Below are 9,507 nucleotides of genomic sequence, written 5' to 3'. Positions count from 1 at the left end.
GTGGTGTGACGAAAGCACAATTAGACCCCCCTCCCAACGAAGTAATACCTTGCTGTAGTTCCGTGAGGAAGAAGGGAGAAAAACAAGAGTAAGGAGTGTTTTAGTGGTTAGCACGAACGTGAGTCGGGAGTCCCACACAGTGCTAATACACCAATACATTACAGGCCAGGCTTTTGAAGCTTTTTACTATAAAAGAAATATAAAAGAAAACACACACGCACACATATGTAACATTAAAAAAAACATTTTATTGTTGAGTAAAAGTATGTTCAAAAATACACATGAGACAATTTGCTTCTATTGTTGTTTTCAAGTTGCAAAAAATCCTAAAAAAATTCGATTTTTGGTAGGGCAAACTAAACGTTGAAAATAATTTTCTTATCCAAGGAGGTAACGGACATGGTACCTTGGCTTAAGTTTTGTGAACCATCACTATGCAAGCCAGTTGAAAAGGTAATATTTGCATAACTCCAGGACCAATTTTTTGACATGACGGTTTGCTACGTATTCTAGTGTAGTGCCTTGTGTTCCTTGTTAACAAGTAGTCTAGAATATTTCGTGGTTTTCTGTACAGCTTGGGTTTTTAGTAATATTTCGAATTGACGTTTTCGTTTCGTGCTTCAATTCCTGAATATTCGTTATTCTAATATCAGTATATAAAAGAAACTTTAAAATTATAAAAATATATCACATTAACATTTATTACTTCAACGATATTTCATACCGCTTCTTGCACCTAAGAAAACATTATTTGGTTTTCCAGATAATGTTTTGAAATCGATTCCACTAACAACTTATCAAAATGTATCCAGTTTTCCGTGACCATTTGGTAAGTCATCTCAAATCAGCAGAACTAATTCAATTACGCAATTCTTGACCGCATATTACTCTAGAATAAATTGAGTTCAGATAAACAGACCATTCTAAAACTTTCTAGTGCAGTACCGAACAGAACTTCATCCGGAGGAAACCCTGATTGAATCTGGTCTGATTAATTTTATATAATTTGCCCTTTAGAATGGCAACTTGAATCAAAAGTTTATTTGCGTAGGATACAATTCGAACGTCTTAATTGGATTTGGATTCGAATTGGACGATCCTACATCAAGGTACGCTAATAACGCCACACCGGTTTACTGTTGATGTTGCCGCCGTTTCGTTGTAAATTCATTTATCCGGTTCGGATCGATGAGAAGGTGCTTGAAATTGGCTTGTTAAATTGAATTTAACGTCTACGGATACTGTAATTTGGGTCGAAGCAATCAGATATCGTACAAATTGGCTGAAGATTCAATCTATCGCCGGGTGAACTAAGTAAGTTAGTCCACCAGAAATATGATCGATTAAAATAAACTGGGAAGATTATTTGAAAAAAATTGTTCTCTTTAATAGTATATCTATTTGAAAGTGCAATGATTATTCCTGGTATCAGTTTACCTATTTTCATTAGCACCAGATTTAACTGTTCTACCACCAGTTATTCCTACTTCAAACTGCACTGTTCATATGACCGAATTTCCTGATGTCATCGTACGCAGCTTGTTTGCACATCATAACACTTTTTTTTTCTACTCTGCGACACTCAATTAGGCATTCATCACAAGAATCTGTCACTCTTAACCAACAGATATGACGCGAATTAATTTACACCTTCCTTCCTTCCCACACATTCTCATTCATCCAGCGCGGTATCAACTTTGACTTGTTCTGTATGTCTCCGGTATGATTTACATGCAATTTTTCGAAAAGCAATAAACCACCCCAAACGGCCATGTCGGCTGCGGCGGCATGATCGATGCAGGTATCGTTTTGCCATCCCCGGTTTCGTGGACTTTGGCGGTCACTTCCACTCTTGCCCGTCGACGTCGTCGCCTGCTCAGCTGCTTCGGTTAGTAGACGCGAGGCGCGTTCGGTGATCCGATTCGTGGTCACTCTTTTCGGTCTGTTGTAGTTGGGTAGGAGGTATTTTATGATGCGCACTTCGCCAACATTGTGTCTTCAATTGCAGTCCACTTGAACCACTACACCAGATACTTTTTTTCTTTCATTCGTTACTTATGCTTTTTGTGTGGCAGCAGGGCGCTTTCATTGTTCGGTATGCCGCAACGCGACCAGTAGCAGTTAGTGACAGCATGAATAAGCATCGCGCGCCGCCTCGACCGAACCGAATAGCGCGCGCCTTGCCAGCAGTGCAGTGGTTGTGGTTGTGGTTTGCTTGCAACAAATCTAACGACGTTCGCCCTCGCGATCGATGCTCGCGCGAACCTTTCATCGTGTCGTTTGTTTTGTTTTGAATTTTTGAACAATTTTCGCACCTACTGATGATTGCACATGTGCCAACGCCGGTTGTCCGCGATTTGTAATCGATTTATGGAATTAGCACGAAACTGAGCGAATCAATCGACGCGCTTCGGTGAGCCTTAACCGGCTTAATATCTATTGCGCTTATCGGGCGGGAAAAGTGCTTGGCGCAACCCGAGACCTATGGGGAAATTTATATACGATCGAGTGGTGGTTTTGATCGGAGTGTTTTATCGTGATTTTTATTTTCGTCATAATTTACGTGGTATCTTTTCAGGAAGCGGTGAGAAGTGTCTAGTTGTGTCTGCATAACGAAAAGTTGATTTACAAAGTGTCTAATGTTAAGGTGTATCTGTCAGCTAAAAGTAAGTGCCAGTTCTTTCGGACATTACTAAATATGTTGTTGAGTAGTAAACAAAACAAATGCCAATGAAAATTTTCAATGCAATCAGCCGTGTTGCGATCCACAAAGGACTCCTAATCGCATGCTCACGCGGGTACTAAGTAGTGTCTTAATATGATTGTCTTGAATTTTAGCATAAATACGTGTTTATAGTTTGAAAAATGTTATCTTACTAAAACCTAAATGCAATTCTGTCTCCAAATACATTGTTTGAGAGTGAAAATAATTTACATCATGGTTAACCTTTGAAATAATAAAATAATCAAGTGCTGATTGCAAACTAAACTGGCCTTATTATCTTCATATGAGCTCGCTGGTAGACATACTGGTATTTAGCAAATTTTTTTTTGAAAAATCAAAACAAAAATCGGAAGCACAAATTCCATAACTAATTTATCTCAATCTTTTCTAATAATTATTTTATTGACAGTAAAACATAATTATAGAAATTAAAAATATTTTTTATTGAAATTATAAAAATATTGTTGTTTTGCTGGCAAAGCATTTTCAGATCAATAAGTTTATTATTTATAAATAAATTTCGTATACAAACATACTAACATACATACTAAATTTGGTGTACAAACATACTAACAGTCAATAAGTCACCTTAAACCTTAATGAATCAAATTTGTGAAATAATCAAATTGCCATGATTGAGACATTATTGTACATTTATTTGTTAGACATGTTGCTAAAATATTTGTTTGAATTGCTACTATATTTTTTTTAAATTTGTTTTTTGACACAGCTCATTGCGGGTCTGAGTGAATCCACTTAGTGGTGCAATTGTGCCTTTCTCAATCAATTTTCAAATGTTTATATTACATTTTTATGATACAACTATTAACAAAAATATAAATCTAAATTCGAGTTCTACAATTTTGTGACAGAAGAAAGGCAAAATCGAAAGCTCGAGCCATCAGAACCAGTATTCGGCGATTTCAGACTAGTTTGACCTGGTGGAAGAAGAAGGGTACTGTTCGCACAACGTGTAGGATGGATACTTAATGCCAAAATAATCTAAACGCCTGTTCATGATTTTTTTCGAAAAAGTCATGATAATATTAAATTGAAATCCAACTTAATACACATAGCAGTGAGATAAGACATTTCTTACACATATCACTGTTGGATCATTCACTAATTTGCAGAACTCATGCAAAGTGGGTACCCCTCTAAAAGTAGGATGAACACACTTTCGAGTTCTGCACGAACTGGCTAAATTAAAGAAAATCAATTAAACAAATGAATTGCATTCATAGAAAAAATAAATCAACTTAGCCCAGCTCATTATGTAGAAAATTAGACAACATAAAAAAGTTCAAAAATGAACTGAATAAATTAAATTGATTCAAACTAACAAATTGAATGGAATAAATTAAAAAAATGATTTAACAGAATCAATAAAATTAATCAAACGAGGAAACTGAATAAAATGCACGAACTGGAAAGATAATAAAAAAGGAAAATATTGGAATTAATAAAATTAATAGAATAAATATAATAAATTAAATGAATATGATGAATAAAAATAATAAAATGAATACAATAAACAAATTAATAGTGTAAAAAAATGAATAAAATAAACAAAATAAATAAAATAAATGAAATAAATAAAATACATGAAATAAATTAAATAAATGAAATAAATAAAACAGACAAAATAAATAAAATTATCAAACTCAATAAAATCAATCAAATTATTGAAATGCATGAAATGAGTAAGATTATTTCATCAATTAAATGAATAGGTTGAAAAAACTGAATAAAATGAAGAGATAAGTGAAATGAATAAAATAAATGAAACCAATAAAATAAAAGAATTCAATGCAACCTAAAGTAAATAATATGGATAAAATTAACTAATCAATCAAATGAATATAATATAGTAAAGAAGTAGAATTGGAAAAATAAAGAAAAACAGAAAATATAACCAAAATAAAAAGAATGCAATGAATAAAATCTTCATTTCTAGTGATATGTAAACAGTTATAAAATTAAAAGAAAATTTGTACTTGAATATTAAACAAAATGAATAACTGAGAAAAATTAGTCAGGTTATTAAAATGGAAAAAATAATACACTGAATAAACTGGAGAAATATAATATAATACATAAAATGAGAATAGTAAATAAAATAAGGTCAATGAATCATTTGAATAAAATGCACGAAACAATTAAACTAATCAAAATAAATCCTAAGAACGAAACAAATTAAACAGATAAACTGAAATAAAGTGAACAAAATGCATAAAAAAATGCTGAATAAATTAAATGATTGAAATGAAATGATTGTATATCAAGAATTAGTCATATATTCAAAATGAATTCATTAAACAAAACGCAAAAAATCCATTAAATGAATAAACTGAAAACACGAGTATACAGAAAGAAATTTAAAAAAAAGAGTGTAATGAATGAAAAAGAGTGTAATGAATAAAACAAATTGCGAAAATAAGATTTTTTCTTCAGAAAGTTCTGAAATATTTGGTTAAATCCCACTATTAAAAGAATGGATAATAATTATACTATGCATTTTCTACCGCTGCCATTCTTTTCTGTTTTCATTCTTTTCTGTGTTAATCTTTTCTTCTGATCTTGATGATATTATTCAAGATTATCTGGTATTTATATTTTGTTTATGGACCTTAATTAGTTATTTGGAAATTTGAAATTTGTTTTCGAATTCAAAGATTTGTCACAGATTTCTAAAAAACAACTTGATCCACCTAGCAGTGAGGTGAGACATTTATTACACATATCACTGTCGGATCATTTATTAGTTGGCAGAACTCATATGAAGTGGCACACAACAGTTTCTAGCCCTGCACGAATATAACCTCGAATCAACTGAAAAAATTGTAAGAAAACAATAAAACGAACAAAATAACAAAATAATAAGAATAATGAAAAAAGGTTTTTAAATTCATTAAATGACTAGAATGATTAATATAAATCAAATTAATAAAATTCATAAATCAAAATAGATTAGCTCATTAAACGAAAAATTAGGCAATATTTAAAAATGGGTATAAAATTAATAGAATAAATTAAATTGCCCCAAACCAACAAATTGAGTCAAATTAATAAGTGGAATGACTGATCATGAAATCAATAAAATTAAAAAAAAATTAACAAAATGAATCAAATGAATAAATTGAATGAAATGAATCAAATGAATTAAATGAATCAAATGAATCAAATAAATCAAATGAATCAAATGAATCAAATGAATCAAATGAATCAAATGAATCAAATGAATCAAATGAATCAAATGAATCAAATGAATCAAATGAATCAAATGAATCAAATTTCATAAAATGATTAAAATAAGTAAAATAAAAAAATGAATAAAATTAATGAAATAAAAACTAAATCAATTGAATAAAATGAATAAAACAAATGAATCAAATAAACAAAGCGAAAATAATTGATGAAATGAGCAAAAAGAAGAAAAAAAATGTGTCAAATAAATAATTTAGATAAAAAGATATAAAACTGAAGAAATGGTCAGATTTTTAAAATAATGAAATTGAATAAAATGAATAAACTGAAAAAAACAAATAGAATGCGTAGAATGAAAGCAGTGAGTAAAATAAATTATATGAATGATATTATAAAATGCGCGAAAAAATAAAATGATCAGAGTGAATCCAAAGAATGAAGCGAATAAAATAGATAAAATGAATTGAAATAAAAAAAATGAATATAAAGAATGCTGAATGAAATAATTAATTCAAATGCAATGGCCATATACTCTTTTTTTAATTTCGATTATAAATATTTTAACCATAAGATCATTCGCCTCTTCGAGTTAGAAAAATCTTTTTTGAAAAATTTCTAACCCTATGTGCGGGGCCGGGACTCGAACCCAGGTGCGCTGCGTACAAGGCAATCGATTTACCAACTACGCTACGCCCACCCCCGGTCATATACTTAAAATTTGTTAAATATTCAAAATTAGTAAAATAAACAAGACAAATGAAATCCACTAAATGACGAAACTCAAAAAATTGAGTATTTAGAATGAAATTAAAAACAGTTTTTGAATAAAATAAATGAATAAACCGGATTGTTCGAATTTGAGAACCATTGTGTCAGAATGTTATCAATTGTTTTTGAAAATCTCATTATCTGAAAAATATATATCAATTAACAATGAAATTTCTAGGGCTTCCATTCTTTTTTGTTTTCATCTATTCGTTTTCGTTTCTTTTTTTCTTGATTATCTGGTATTTCTGCTTTATTGGTGAACCTTAACCCTAGAACGTTTCACTTGCGTTTTCCACCCAAGATCATTGCACTGGAGTACAAATGTACCCCACGCGTTTGATCGCAATTTTGTCAGGCTAAAATGCAAACAAAACAAATGCATAATACATTATTTTCTACGTATTTTAATTGCGAAAACAGCTGTGTAAGTGAAACTGCGGAATTTATTGAAACAATGATACATAACCTGCTTTGAACAAAAAAAGTGAAAAAATCGTGGTTTATTAAAGGGCGAGCACGAAATTATTGCGACACATTCAACAGGGCATAACTTTTTTACCATTGGGTAAAAATCATCCAAATTTTGCACACTTTCTCATTGATGTGTATTGTTTACATGCTGTCAAACTCGAAGTCGTGTTTTTCGATTCAACGAAAATGGAGGTGAACCAACGCGAGTCGAGAGAACAAATTCTTTCCAAACACCTCCACTTCATTATTCAACCGTCTCCAGAGTGTTGAAGCGGTTCCAGGAGCGGTTGACGTTGGACCACGACAAAGGAACTGGAAGAAAACCGGGACCGGAGAACAAAAAGACGGAGGGAAAGGTGAAGCGGATGATTAAAGCAAATCTCAACGTCTCAAGCCGTGATTTGGCTAAAAAGATCGACATGTCGCAAAGCTACGTCCAGAATGCAAAGAAGAGAGCTGGACTACATACATACAAGGTACAGAACTTCCCAAATCACGATGAGCGGCAACAATCGACGGCTAAAACTCGGGCACGGAAGCTCTACGAGAAGATGCTGACAAAATATGGCTGCTGTGTGATGGACGACGAAACGTATATAAAAGCCGATTTTAAGCAAATTCCGGGGTTGGAGTTTTTCACCGGCAAGAGCAAGTTCTATGTGGATGACAAATTTAAGAAGAAGAAAATGTCGAAGTTTGCTTCCAAATATCTTATTTGGCAGGTCATCTGCTCTTGCGGACTGAGGAGTAAGCCTTTCGTGACAAAGGGCACAGTAAATGGCGAGATCTACAAATCTGAGTGCCTAGAGCAGCGCCTTTTGCCGTTCTTGCAGCAGCACGACGAAGCTCCGCTATTTTGGCCAGATTTGGCATCATGCCACTATTCTAAAAGTGTCCTGGAGTGGTATGAGACCAATTCTGTCCATTTTGTTCCAAAGGACATGAATCCGCCAAACTGTCCGGAGCTGCGCCCGGTGAAGCAATACTGGGCAATGATGAAGCGGGAACTTCGGAAGAGCAACAAGACAGTCAAAGACGAGAAGGACATCTTAAGAAAATGGAAAAAAAAAAACTGAGAAACTGGTACCGAATGACACTGTGAATACTTTGATAGAGGGCATCAAGCAAAAATGCGTTCAATTTTACACTCAAGGCTCCATCGATTAACTTTTCTTGTGATATTTGAAGTAAATATATGTATAAAACTACCCTAAAATTTTGGGGTAACATTATAAGAAAATTGGCATGACATTTTCGGTGTCGCAATAATTTCGTGTTCGCCCTTTACTACAACTTTGCAAATTTTCAACCGATTTGAAAAAAATCAAAAGATTATAAAAGTTGAAAGAATAGTCTGGAAAACGTGTAAAATGGAATTTCGATAGTTTCTAAAAAGTGCAATTATTTAATAGAATGAAAATTTAAAAATCGGGTTTTGTAAAATGCCACGAAATGGGATGTAAATTAAAATGAAAAAAAATATTTCTGACCAGTAATACATTATTAACACGCAACGTTACTGTTACAGCAGTTACTGTGCGCAAATTATACTTGCGAGCCATTGTTTTGAAAAACTATAAAAAATAAACAATAAAACAATAAAAATCAGCAAAAATGAGCAAAATTTTTTTTCTATCTTAAAATCAAATTAAATGAATTGAATTAATGATTAAAAACGATTATATAATACTAATTGTTACTTACGTAGTAAAACAACCAGTATTTAAACTAGTATTGCCACGAGTGACATTTCCACTGACAGCACGAAACCTGCCGAAACACTAAAGGCAACCGTACACTGTGGTACAAATGTACCCCAAGCAAAATTTGACACCTGCTTCCACGAAGGCTATAAGCAAACTGACTATACAACCATTTCCTACTCTTACTAGGGACTCTAAATTTAATTATGGTTGAGGCCCCTGGTCTGTAAATGCCGAATTCTCGCCGTTACACGGCTCCAAAGAAGGCGTGGGGTACATTTGTACCCCAGTGCAACGTTCTACGGTTAATATTTCTATTTATACGGAATTTGCGCGACGTGATTGATTTGTTCGAAAATTATTTGCCTAAAACATGTTGTGTTTTAAATAGCTGCATAACCGAGGTGGTTCAGCACTGCTGATGGATCACTTTATAATAATGTGATAAGGGACACGGACGAAAATAGTTGACCACTGCCTCATGATTAATAGAAGGATAAATAACTGAGAAGCAAGCAGTGGTTGTTTACTAGATTTAAATATTTTTTCTTGATTAATTAGTATTTCTTTTTTTTGATAGTTTGTTTTTTGTAAAATTTATTTCTAAATTAAGTATATTTCATTTATCGAGTG

Source organism: Topomyia yanbarensis, chromosome 3 (genome assembly GCF_030247195.1).
Source record: "Topomyia yanbarensis strain Yona2022 chromosome 3, ASM3024719v1, whole genome shotgun sequence".
Classification (NCBI taxonomy): Eukaryota; Metazoa; Arthropoda; class Insecta; order Diptera; family Culicidae; genus Topomyia; species Topomyia yanbarensis.
The sequence above is the reverse complement of the archived record's forward strand: the minus strand, read 5'-3'. Positions refer to the sequence as shown.